Genomic DNA, 13958 nt, shown 5'->3' on the forward strand with positions numbered 1-13958 from the left:
TCAATATGGCATTATGCAATACTTATAATGGCCAGTTGTGTCATTTATTTCCCTTCCTTGATGGTGATGAATTTGGTTGTGATTTTGGCTGCTCTGAGCTTATTTACTAGTGGTAAAGGATAGCTATACTTAATCGTGTTCTGGTCCAACCCTATGATAGTTCATACAGGGTCTGGACCACCTTTTTTCTCCCTGAAAAAAATCAGCCAATACTCTTGACCTTTTGAGGGGAAAGCTCACAAGTGTATCCCTCATAGCTTGGTAGCAGGTAGGTGTGGTTTATCGGAGGCATGGTTCCAGGCATGAAGACCTTAAAGAATTCATGATATTATGTTAGAATTTTACTTTGTAGGGGGAGTCATGACTTTCAGTGGAGGAATGCTGTGAACATTTGCTATGTTGAGACATCTGGTTAGGCACTCTTCTGACCAGCAGCACATCTATCTCTCTTGGTCCAGGAGATTTAATGATTGTTTGCCAACAGATCTCGGATACTGTTGTCACTAGGAATAAGATCCTTCTCCCATGAAACCTTTAGTGAGGGCTTGGGCATAGGGAGAGGCAGAGGTTGGAAACTGGATTGATCTTTTTGACAATAGTTCTGTCACTGAACCATAGTTGATCAATGTTGAAAATGCTGAAAGATTGTGGTGAGACCATCTGAGTGCCTTATCTGAACAGGAATGGAAAATGCTTGAGCAGTTCACTACTTAGAAAGACTTATAAGTAATTTGTGTTGCCACCAAGTAAATTCTAAACTTTTTGCACCTTTGTGATTTCAAACTTGTGAACTTTGTATTGTATCTGCATAATTTTAGCATGTCTGACATCATTGGAAGCATTTTCTTAGTTTTTGGTACAGGTAGAAGTTAACAAGGGAATCCAGGAACATATGTTCATAAAGACATGCAAGTTTGGTAAGTAAAGTTAGATTCAGACCATAGGAATACATCACGTTAGGAGATGGATCAATCCACCTGCTGCCTGCAACAAGAGTTCTGACCTCCAGAGTGAATTCAACAGCACATTTCCCTGAATCATAGACAGGTGTTGTTCTTCAATGTTCTTGCTTTTAAATTGATAATTGAAAAAGATATGAAAAATCACTTGATGAATTGGTTATAAGACAAAATGTGCTCTAACCTGTGTCCATACTACTGTTGCATAGCTCAGTGCCTTGTCCATGAACAAATTAATGAGCCAAAAGGAATTGCTAAAATGCTTATCTACGTATGGAATAGGTAAAGGTGTAGATGGCGAACAGTGCAGTTGTTGCAGCTTATCAGCAACCTTTTTAACTCACTACATATCTGATTTAAAGATATGAAATACAAGAGGAGAGAGGGGCTAAGAGGATAGAGACATATGCAACATCAAATAAGATATATGCTTATATAAGATATATAAATCCTAAACCAGAGCAAAAATGAAAAACTAATGAGCAAGTGTTCAAAGTGTAAACAACTTTCGATTTGAGGGCATTTCGCTTCCATCTGGGTCTGCATCACTGGTGTCTGTCTTGTCTGTTTTCTTTCTTGTGAGATTAGCACATTTGTTCTCATCCTTTCAATCATTCAGTGCAGTAGTTTCCAGAGCTCAATTTTTTCCCCATGCCTTATTTTTTTATTTATTTTTTACTCAGTAACAGATATGATTTATAATGTATTATTTTAAGTAAGTGCAATACTTTAAACAAAACATAATTAAAAGTACAATTACAGATTTTAAAAACTTCTTTAGAAAGTAGAAGTACACAAAAAAAACTATATAATTACAGTAAAGCGAGTAAATGTAATTTGTTTCTCCCCTGGTATAAATTGAGATCAACATTCTTTTCCTAATAGGTGTATCACCTGACTAAAATTCAGATCAAGAATCTTCAATGTAATCTAATCAGAGTTTAAGTTACAAGCTAATGTTGATTTAAAAGACATTGGACTTTTTAGTGTTTTGACCAAAAAGTCATTAGCATTAGCATAAAACCCTTTATATATTTTATTTTGTATGCGTTTTAGTTACAGAACCTTACACTCTAGATAAAGTGTTGTTTATTGTGACATGTATGTTGGCGTTATGAATGTGTTCAATACATGTAACATCAATATTTGAAAATATGCTGACAAATCCTACCCTGAATTTATTTCCAGCTCATACATAACACACAGAAAGAGTGTGTGTTTGTTTGATTTGTATTTTCAATAAAAGGACCTGGGGCAAGTTGGTCCCTTGCTAAATGTTATCCTCTATTTTAACCTAAATGAATGTTTGACCATTTCCTGAGTTTTCCTGACTGACTCATGTCATGTTATGTCATATAATGTCGTGTCATTCTCCTCCTTATTGCTTTCAGTGTGAGAACAATGCAATAGTTTGAGCCTTGTTTCTTCCCAGGCTGTCATGCCTCCTGAACAAGGAACCTCTCATCTCACTTTGTCCTTATACATTTCACCCTGCTGAGAGCAAAGCATTGGCCATACTTCATTGCCCTGTTCTGCAGAAAGTTGCTTTATAAGCACTCCTTTCAGGTAGCAGGTTAAAGTTGCTGATTTGGTCTGACGCTAGAGTATAGTATGCCCAGTGGAGTCGGGGAAAGCTGACTGACATGAGAACCTCCCGCTACCTAATTAAATTCACAAAAGGCATGGAAATTACCAGTTGAATAATGTGTGTAGGAGTAGAGCAAAAATGAACAGTCCATCGGTTTAAAATCACTGCAAAATCAGAGAACTACATATATAGATTCTTTTAAACCCTTTAGATTTTTCCAACAACACATTTCTGTTTTTGTGATACTGATGCCAAAGACAAACTGGCTATTAAGGAGATGTTAGACCATAAGTTAGTAATTAATACCAAGGCATTTGCTGTGTATATGTATATTCAGTGTCAAAGCTTCAGGTCAAATTTCATGTTAGCTGTCCTTTCCTATAGACTGATTTGACATGTTGGCAGTGTTCCAACAGTAACTCTGTGGGAATCATTAAGCCTGATCATTCAATATATTCTCAATTCCAAAGCAGTCACTGACCAACTTGTGTCACCACTAATACCCACACAGACAGTTTATTAAGCATTACAATCGACTTGGCATAATTACCACTCTGTGAATGAACACAGCCAGAGGAACACATTAGCACAAAAAAAGTGTGTTAATTCCTCTGTCACACAGGGTAGAATTTCTAATGTGACTCAGATATATGAAAGTGAAGTTATTAGTTTGGCCACATATTATGTATGTAGCTCATGTCTAAATCTATGTGATGGATTTATTTCTTGCAATGGTAGGGGTTGCATTGAAATATGTCTGTTGTTTCAGTGCCTTGAACCTAATTTGAAATTTTCAAAACATGCAATGCTGAAATTTCAAGAGGAGGTGTATCTGCAAAGAGTTTCTCCAAGTCGGGTTTAATTTATCACCTGAAATCCAAACATCCTGATTGCCATTCTAAATATGAGAAGAACGCGGCGCAGAAAAGTAAAGTCAATCCGAGCATGCGCACTCCGTCTGTAGTGGACGTTTTTGAAAAGGCAGGAAAGTTTTCCAGTAATGGTGCCAAGGCTAAAGGCATAACACACAAAATTATGGAATTCATTGACTTAGATCACTGGTCGCCAGTGGCTCGACAGGTTGATCTTTGAAACATTCCCCGTGGATCCTGAAAATAATAATTATTATAATATAATATTTATTACACGGCTTTTCACGGCACTTGAATGGGCTTCCAAACGTTTGGCGGTCAATTATTTTTGTTTAACAGACCCGTTGCTAATAATAATTGACCGCTGCCTGTCTGTCAATACTATGAACGGTAACAAATAAATACCAATTAAAATAATAAATAAAAAACCTTTGTAATTGATTTATTCTTTGAATTGCAATGCATTGATTTTAGTGAGGTTAGTACACACTCATAGCCATAAATCCAATGGTTCTAATAATTGACAATCTTTTCTCTTTCGGTTTTGGCCTTGGTTTCCTCGTTTTTGGTTTCGGCCAAGAATTTTCATTTCGGTGCATCCCTAAAATATTACCGCTGGTGTGGCCCTCTGATACAATTCAGGTTTATAATGTAGCCCCTTGCAAAAATTAATTGCCCACCCCTGCGGTATATTCATCTCACGCACATGCGCATTTGACGAAAATACCGTATTGAACTCAAGCGAAGTGAACATGAAAAAAAAAAACAACACACAAACAAAGTCTGTGTTTTCTACCCTGAAACACGTGAAATCAAAGCATCAATCTGTTCTGACTGACACCCATGTGAAAGAATTGCTTTGAGTGGCAACAACGGAATACGAGCCAGATTTGAAAGGGAATTGTTTAAGGCAAGCAATGCCAAAAGTCCCGCTAAGTAACATGCATAGTAAAAGAAAACCGCTATTGTAAATTATTATATTTTTGTTTGTGGACTTGGTTAAACTAAGAGTTTGTGTGTGTGAGACAGTGCACACAATGTCCATTGTTGAAAATGACTGGCCTGTGGTCTTAGAACTGTGGGAGTCAATTTCTGTCATTATGTTGGTGTGTGACATTTACAATAAATCTGGCTGAGCAGAGGTGTGTGTCTGTGTGTGTGTGTGTGTGTGTGTGTGTGTGTGTGTGTGTGTGTGTGTGTGTGTGTGTGTGTGTGTGTGTGTGTGTGTGCGGCGTGTGTGTGTGAGAGGAAGGGATGAGTGCTGTTCATGTGTGCCCATGTGTATGATGTGGCTCTTTGCAGGAGCTGCATCATCAGGCCCATCATGACCTTTAACCACCTTCATGTCTCCTGTTCCTGCTCCACCTCTTCATCTAAAGGTGAGGTCATTTCACTGATCTCACACTTCCACATTATTACATAGGGACTGCAACATTTAAAGGGAACAAAAACAAAAGCTGAAAATAAACAAATCTAAATTTGACTTCGGAAATAATCTTTAGTACATTTACTTTTCCTTTCCAGTATGATTAGTAGCCCACATTTTTACAATCTTGATGTGAATCACCAGATCTTTTAAACAAGTCTAACATTTAAAGAAATCTGAAATAAGTCTTATATTTGCTGTTTTTGGTCTTAAATACTTTAACCCAATCTTTTTCTGAATCTGTGTAAAACAACATTGTTGTGTAAATAGAATTCCTCTAGTAATAAAATATAAAAGTATCTGATTATATTAATCTTGGAGAGAGCATCCTATGGGTCCACTTTCCACATTTTATCACAATGGGGCAGACATTTCAAGAAGATTACAGAGGATCTAAGACCACTATATCAAGATGCACAACCTTTCTGGCAAGTAGCAATAATTTAGCCTCAACAAAGAATTCTAGTCAGAATCAGGTTTATTGGCCAAGTGTGTTCACGCACACAAGGAATTTGGTTCCAGCTGTTAGTGACCCTCAAAAGTACAGACATAAATTGCACTACATTTAGCTTGGACTATACAAGACAATACAGACAATGAGACAATATAGACAAGGGGTCACCAACGTAGTGCCCGTGGGCACCAGGTCGCCCACAAGGACCACATGAGTCGCCTGCGGGCCGTTTCTAAAAATATCTGTTTTCTACCTTGTTAAATCATTGTTGATAATTATTGTGAGAAGTCATTAACATGATCAGTGTCTTCAAATAGATCTGGGGTGTCAAACTCGGTGTTAAATCCGGGCCGACGTACAATTATATCCGGCCCGTGAGGTAATTTTATATATATATATATTGTTATTAATGTCCCGGGATATGAAGCGCTGATAACACAAACTACAGATCCCACAATGCAGCGCTTCAGCTACCTTACCGAACGCGAGGCGACCTGGGAACATTCCAGCGTCAATCAAGTCGAGCTTCTGTTGATGTATTTAACCCTATTGTAAAGTTATTGTGAAACAGCGCCTCACAGTGGTGAAGAGAAAAGTGGATTCTGAAAACAGAGCCTTTCAAAACCAATGGGATTCTGAGTAGATGTTTACTGATACTGGCGGTAAACACGTGTGTCTTATTTGTGGAGCGATTGTGGCTGTAATTAAGAAATTAAATCTAAGATGGAACTACGAGACAAAACATGAGAAGAAGCTGAAAAACCTGAACGCAGAGCAGAAGATACAGAAAGTAGAAGAGTTAAAGAAGAATCTGACATTTCAGCAGACGTGTTTCACCAGAGCAAAATCACAAAGTTAAGCTGGTGTGAAAGCAGAGGAGAAATCAGAGGCACATCAGCCGGTTATTTACTGAGGGAGAGTTTCTGAAGAGCTGCATGATGAAGCTGTGAGACGTCTGGTGTTTCACTGGAGATATTTTTATGGAGATCAAAATATTTGAAGTTATTTCAAGTTTAAGTTGATTTATTTTGGAATAATATTCCTGTCTGTTTTTATTCATATGTATGTAAAAAAAAAAAAAACATTTCGTTTTAGTGTGTTCAATAAATGTTTATCCCGTTCGGCCCGCGACCTAAAGTGTCTTGAGTTTTGCCCCCTGTGCAATTGTGTTTGACACCCCTGAGTTAGATAAATATCATTAATTATTAATAATAACATATAATTGAAGGTAAATTGAGCAAATTTGTTATTTCAGAAATGTGTATCAAACTGGTAGCCCTTCATATTATTCAGTACTCAAGAAGTAGCTATCGGTGTCAAAAAAGGTTGGTGACCCCTGATGTATAGAAACGTTTGCGGGTCGTCCCATGCCGTCATTTCAGTGAGAAGGCGTTGTGCTTCCTGAGTTGGGCTAAGGACGGAATTGCCATTATCCTCTTGCTTCCTTCGCAGTTCGAGCAGCTTTTGCATTGCTGCGCAGACTTCTTTCACCAATTCCTGTACGACTGCCAGTTGCTGGATGTTCATCTCCAACAGTTTCAATATGGGATCCATGGCATTGCTTGGCGCTCGGAGGCGTGTTAGGGTAGCGTCGCTTCTATTCCAAGCTGCTCAAAGCCACGATCGGGCCGAGGAAAGCTAAAACACAGTCCTGTCTGTACGGGTGGGTGCTCGGTGTCCTCAGCATGTAAAGACCTCTAGCGGGTCGAGGAAGTAGGATATGCACCGGCGTGTTCCCTGTGGTAGCTCGCGCTGTTGCCGACGCTGTCGCTGCTTCCTGTAATAAGAGGAAGAGAGAATCTGTGAGTTAGAATCCAGACCTTCTCCAACCTGTCTTCCTTCATGGCTCTTTTTATACTCTTCAGTTTTCTCAACGAGGGTGAAGATTTGGCACTCTTCTCATTTGGTTCTAGCCGTGCCTTGTTGTGTAGCTCTGCCCCCCTGCCATGTGCGACGTAGCTTTCCACAATATGGGTGCTGAAATGGCGCTGTCCATTCAGCACCTGCCTGGTTGCCGTGTTCGGAGCATTAGCCTGTTGGAATGTGTGGGATGTGATGCCGACGTCACAATAATATATACACACAGTATGTCTATGGATACTTTAAACCCACTAACAGCTGAATCATTTTACTACACAAAGTAAACATAAAGCATACCTCAAGTAAAAGTAAACTATGTATGTTTTCTGTAAATACACTTAAGTGTCATAAAAAGTGTTTTATCATATTTCTTACAAGTGCAACTAAGTATATACAGTGGAACCCACTTATCTTGACCTCGGTTAACTCGCCAACCCTATTAAGTCGAAGTTTTTGAAGTGGAACCGCCAACTTTCCACTTTGTCTTAACATTTTCTCATCGGTTATGTCGATTCTTTTATGTCGCCGAACCCTAATATCTCGAGCACTAGGTGGGGCAAATTTGCCACTTAACGTCGGTTATCTCGATCGGCACTGTGCAGCTGCAGAAGAACTTGCGGAAGTGGCGGAAAAATCAAGCCTTACAGATGCTACAGGTGTAGGATACTTTTCAGAGCTGTGTGTCAGAGTGAAATGACTCGAGAATTAAATTTTGACACTGGTTAGCTTTTTGTAAAAACGAACTACACCCCGCACATTTTAAGTGATTTTGTGCGCGATTTTTGTGTTTACAATGTTGGAGAATATAATAAATGTTTGTATTGAGAATTGACGGTGGTTTGTATTGTATACGGGTAAATCTCTACTGTTAGTTGGTGCCTTTTGTTGTTAAATGTTATGCGATGAACGGTAGGCGAAAGTAGAAGCGCGGCGCTGAACAGCACACGGGAGAACGTGGTTTGAGCAACAAAAGCATAGAATTAACAACGGCAGGATCGGGGGAATCCGCGATGCGCTTTGGGAAGAAAAGCGCAGCCGTTGAGAGAGAGCGGAGTCCGAGTGGGAAGGCACGTACTGGGATACGCATGGGCGATAACAATGACCGCCGTGAACCAACATATACCAACAATAACGGACGGTGAGAGTGTGGAAGTGAGGGGTTTAAATAGGAGCTGGTGAAGAGTGCTAAATGTGCGTGATTGAAGCCGGGAGCTTCAGAGACAGCGGAGGTTTGACAGCCGCCGAAGTGTTCAAGTGTTCAAACTATTTATTTGTATGATACAGCTGCAAATAAGTATTTGAACACTTGTCTATCAGCTAGAATTCTGACCCTCAAAGACCTGTTAGTCTGCCTTTAAAATGTCCACCTTCACTACATTTATTATTCTAAATTAGATGCACCTGTTTGGATCGTTAGCGGCATAAAGACACCTGTCCACCCCATACAAACAGTAAGAATCCAACTACTAACATGGCTAAGACCAAAGAGCTATTAAAAGACACTAGAGACAAAATTGTACACCTCCACAAGGCTGGAAAGGGCTACGGGGAAATTGCCAAGCAGCTTGGTAAAAAGGTCCACTGTTGGAGCAATCATTAGAAAATGGAAGAAGCTAAACATGACTGTCAATCTCCCTCGGACTGGGACTCCATGCAAGATCTCACCTCGTGGGGTCTCAATGATCCTAAGGAAGGTGAGAAATCAGCCCAGAACTTCACGGGAGGAGCTGGTCAATGACCTGAAAAGAGCTGGGACCACCGTTTCCAAGGTTAATGTTGGTAATACACTAAGACGTCATGGTTTGAAATCATGCATGGCACGGAAGGTTCCCCTGCTTAAACCAGCACATGTCCAGGCACGTCTTAAGTTTGACAATGACCATTTGGATGTTCCAGAGGAGTCATGGGAGAAAGTCATGTGGTCAGATGAGACCAAAATAGAACTTTTGGGTCATAATTCCACTAAACGTGTTTGGAGGAAGAAGAATGATGAGTACCATCCCAAGAACACTATGAAGCATGGGGGTGGTAGCATCATGCTTTGGGGGTGTTTTTCTGCACATGGGACAGGACGACTGCACTGTATTAAGGAGAGGATGACCGGGGCCATGTATTGCGAGATTTTGGGGAACAACCTCTTTCCCTCAGTTAGAGCATTGAAGATGGGTTGAGGCTGGGTCTTCCAACAGGACACTGACCCGAAGCACACAGCCAGGATAACCAAGGAGTGGCTCTGTAAGAAGCATATCAAGGTTCTGGCGTGGCCTAGCCAGTCTCCAGACCTAAACCCAATAGAGAATCTTTGGAGGGAGCTCAAACTCTGTGTTTCTCAGCGACAGGCCAGAAACCTGACTGATCTAGAGAAGATCTGTGTGGAGGAGTGGGCCAAAATCCCTCCTGCAGTGTGTGCAAACCTGGTGAAAAACTACAGGAAACGTTTGACCTCTGTAATTGCAAACAAAGGCTACTGTACCAAATATTAACATTGACTTTCTCAGGTGTTCAAATACTTATTTGCAGCTGTATCATACAAATAATTAGTTAAAAAATCATACATTGTGATTTCTGGATATTTTTTTTAGATTATGTCTCTCACAGTGGACATGCACCTACGATGACAATTTCAGACCCCTCCATGATTTCTAAGTGCGAGAACTTGCAAAATAGCAGGGTGTTCAAATACTCATTTTCCTCACTGTATGTACATTTTTATAGCATGCCTTCATCAAACAAATCGTGGCAACGCTGTTGTTTAAAAAAAACTCAAAAAACACGTGCATGTACTTTCTCATTTAATAACGCACATCATGTACATAAAGAAATTTCAAGCACGTTAATATATTGCCGCCATATTGGTTTTCATTTATCCCGATCATCGTTTATCTCGACGCTGTAGCGTTGGACCAGCATAGATTTCCTGCCTTTCCCAGTCCAATTAGGACCAGAAGGTTGGTTTATCTCATAACTCTCTTTCAGACTCTTACATATTTGACCTGGTTAATATGCCCACACATCATGATTCTTGTCACACAGAGAGATTGGTATCTGCTTGTTTGTCCCTCACTGTGGTATATGAGCCATCAGCATTCAGACAACTCACTGCTCTGAGATTTTTCTTTGATATTACAGAGGCAGCCCTCATCTTTGTAGAAAGTACTTGGGTAGAACTACATGGCAGTCACACAAACAAACAAGAAAACAGCAGAACCAGAAGCCATCATCTTTGAAGAAAAAGCCACGACTGATTGCTATCATGGAAAAAATAGCATGAAGCCTGTTGTGAAGAACACTTCAGTGTGGTACACTTCGTCACTGGGAAGATACACTAAGTGGCAGAAGACTGAAGTGGACTGGGAGAAGATAAAGATTTCAGAACTGTATCAGCAAAGAGATCTGGAAGTTTGAGTGTGTAAGAAGGGGTTTTTGAGGAGTGAGATAAGAGATAATTCTATTCATGTTAAATCACAAGAGTGATTGAAAAACAATTATGTAATTTAATGTTCTAGGAAGTGGTAGCTCTGTGGTGAAAATGGTGGACATCTAAGGTCATGAGTTAAAATCCCAGCACCAGCAAGTTGCCATTGCTAGGCCCTTGAGCAATGCACATAGCCCTCAACTGCTTAGTTGTGTAAGTGAAATAATTGTCAATTTGATTTTGGGCATCTGCCAAATGCCATAAATGTTCTTTGAAGAATAAACACAAATACACTGTGCTACTTTTATTGCCTTTGCAAGTCCATTGAAGCACACATACACAAACACAACATTTAAAATAACACAGGTCCATCTAATAAACATTCATAACAACAAATATATTAGCCTGAACCATGTTTGTACCTGATCACAAGGTGAAAGAACACTATACTGTATAATTTGTGTGTATATACTGTATACACACAAATTAATATCTGAGTTATTATGTCACTACAAATTGCTCATTTACAAGTAAGCTGAAGAGACGTGAGCAACATTCATAACATGGTGTCCTCTCCTTGAGCCCTGTAACCAGGTAACAGAGTAAACACTACTCTCACTAATGACTCCCAAAGAGACTTTGACACTTATGTTCTCTTGCAATTTTTTTTAGCACCTCATACTGGTGTTTTTGGTTGTACAAACTGTATAACTCCTTGAACCTCCAAAAGTGATCTGTGGGTCCAGACCTATACCTACCACACTTTATGTATACTGATAATAAATCACTGAGTATCATCAGTACCATATATTAATTTAATGCTGCCATTTTCTCGATAGCTGACTGTTGTGAAGTTAGGGGAAATTTATTGTACAGGTGTGTGTTATCAGAATGATGTAAGCTTGAACATGACAGAGTTCATAGGTTTGGTGTTTGTGGCAGCCATGTTTGCAAGCCAACTGTGTTCTGGAAGTCTGGTGCTGATTCCATTCTTGAGATGCAAGTCAGAACATTCAAACATTTTCTTATCAGTTTTAACATCATTACTAAATTATTCTTTGGATTTGCTAAATAATAAGTTTTAGGTTCAATTTAGGTTCAAGGCACTGAAACAACAGACATATTTCAATGCAACCCCTACCATTTCAAGAAATAAATCCATCACATAGATTTAGACATGAGCTATCATACATAATATGTGGCCAAACTAATAACTTCACTTTCATATATCTGAGTCACATTAGAAATTTTACCCTGTGTGACAGAGGAATTAACACACTTTTTTTGTGCTAATGTGTTCCTCTGGCTGTGTTCATTCACAGAGTGGTAATTATGCCAAGTCGATTGTAATGCTCAATAAACTGTCTGTGTGGTTATTAGTGGTGACACAAGTTGGTCAGTGACTGCTTTGGAATTGAGAATATATTGAATGATCAGGCTTAATGATTCCCACAGTCACTGGGCATACTATACTCTAGCGTCAGACCAAATCAGCAACTTTAACCTGCTACCTGAAAGGAGTGCTTATGAAGCAAATTTCTGCAGAACAGGGCAATGGAGTATGGCCAATGCTTTGCTCTCAGCAGGGTGAAATGTATAAGGACAAAGTGAGATGAGAGGTTCCTTGTTCAGGAGGCATGACAGCCTGGGAAGAAACAAGGCTCAAATGATTGCATTGTTCTCACACTGAAAGCAATAAGGAGGAGAATGACATGACATTATATGATATAACATGACATGAGTCGTTCAGGAAAACTCAGGAAATGGTCAAACATTCACTTAGGTTAAAATAGAGGTTAACATTTAGCAAGGGACCAACTTGGCCCAGGTTCTTTTATTGAAAATACAAATCAAACAAACACATACTCTTTCTGTGTGTTATGTATGAGCTGGAAATAAATTCAGGGTAGGATTTGTATTGAACACATTCATAACACCAACGTACATGTCACAATAAACAACACTTTATCTAGAGTGTAAGGTTCGGTAACCAAAACGCGTACAAAATAAAATATATAAAGGGTTTTATGCTAATGCTAATGACTTTTTGGTCAAAACACCAAAAAGTCCAATGTCTTTTAAATCAAAATTAGCTTGTAACTTAAACTCTGATTAGATTACATTGAATATTCTTGATCTGAATTTTAGTCAGGTGATACACCTATTAGGAAAAGAATGTTGATCTCAATTTATACCAGGGGAGAAACAAATTACATTTACTCGCTTTACTGTAATAGTTATTTTTTTTGTACTTCTACTTTCTAAAGAAGTTTTTAAAATCTGTAATTGTACTTTTAATTATGTTTTGTTTAAAGTATTGCACTTACTTAAAATAATACATTATAAATCATATCTGTTACTGAGTAAAAAATAAATAAATAAATAAATAAGGCATGGGGAAAAAATTGAGCTCTGGAAACTACTGCAATGAATGATTGAAAGGATGAGAACAAATGTGCTAATCTCACAAGAAAGAAAACAGACAAGACAGACACCAGTGATGCAGACCCAGATGGAAGCGAAATGCCCTCAAATCGAAAGTAGTTTACACTTTGAACACTTGCTCATTAGTTTTTTATTTTTGCTCTGGTTCAGGATTTATATATCTTATATAAGCATATATCTTATTTGATGTTGCGTAGACAAACATTTTAGCAATTCCTTTTGGCTCATCAATTTGTTCATGGACAAGGCACTGAGCTAGGCAACAGTAGTATGGACACAGGTTAGAGCACATTTTGTCTTATAACAATTCATCAAGTGATTTTTCATATCTTTTTCAATTATCAATTTAAAAGCAAGAACATTGAAGAACAACACCTGTCTATGATTCAGGAAGATGTGCTGTTGAATTCACTCTGGAGGTCAGAACTCTTGTTGCAGCAGGTGGATTGATCCATCTCCTAACGTGATGTATTCCTATGGTCTGAATCTAACTTTACTTACCGAACTTACATGTCTTTATGAACATATGTTTCACAGCATTCCTCCACTGAAAGTCATGACTCCCCCTACAAAGTAAAATTCCAACATAATATCATGAATTCTTTAAGGTCTTCATGCCTGGAACCATGCCTCCGATAAACCACACCTACCTGCTACCAACCTATGAGGGATACACTTGTGAGCTTTCCCCTCAAAGGTCAAGAGTATTAGCTGATTTTTTTCAGGATGAAAAAAGGTGGTCCAGACCCTGTATGAACTATCATAGGGTTGGACCAGAACACGATTAAGTATAACTATCCTTTACCACTAGTAAATCAGCTCAGAGCAGCCAAAATCACAACCAAATTCATCACCATCAAGGAAGGGAAATAAATGACACAACTGGCCATTATAAGTATTGCATAATGCCATATTGACTTGCTTGTGTCCCATTAATTG

The 13958-nt window shown here is 38.9% G+C and overlaps 1 long non-coding RNA gene and 1 pseudogene across 2 annotated transcripts in view; both read left to right on the top strand.

Annotated features, from left to right (window-relative positions):
• LOC310737361 overlaps positions 1-13958 on the top strand; it is a 75777-nt gene that overhangs the window by 57898 nt on the left and 3921 nt on the right. The gene's annotated exons all lie outside the window — the stretch shown is intronic.
• The window catches only part of LOC310737338 (tubulin beta-4 chain-like), a 79025-nt pseudogene that overhangs the window by 41177 nt on the left and 23890 nt on the right, over positions 1-13958 (top strand). The gene's annotated exons all lie outside the window — the stretch shown is intronic.

The sequence above is a fragment of the Silurus aristotelis genome (assembly GCF_946808225.1).
Source record: "Silurus aristotelis genome assembly, chromosome: 14".
In the NCBI taxonomy this organism is placed as follows: domain Eukaryota; kingdom Metazoa; phylum Chordata; class Actinopteri; order Siluriformes; family Siluridae; genus Silurus; species Silurus aristotelis.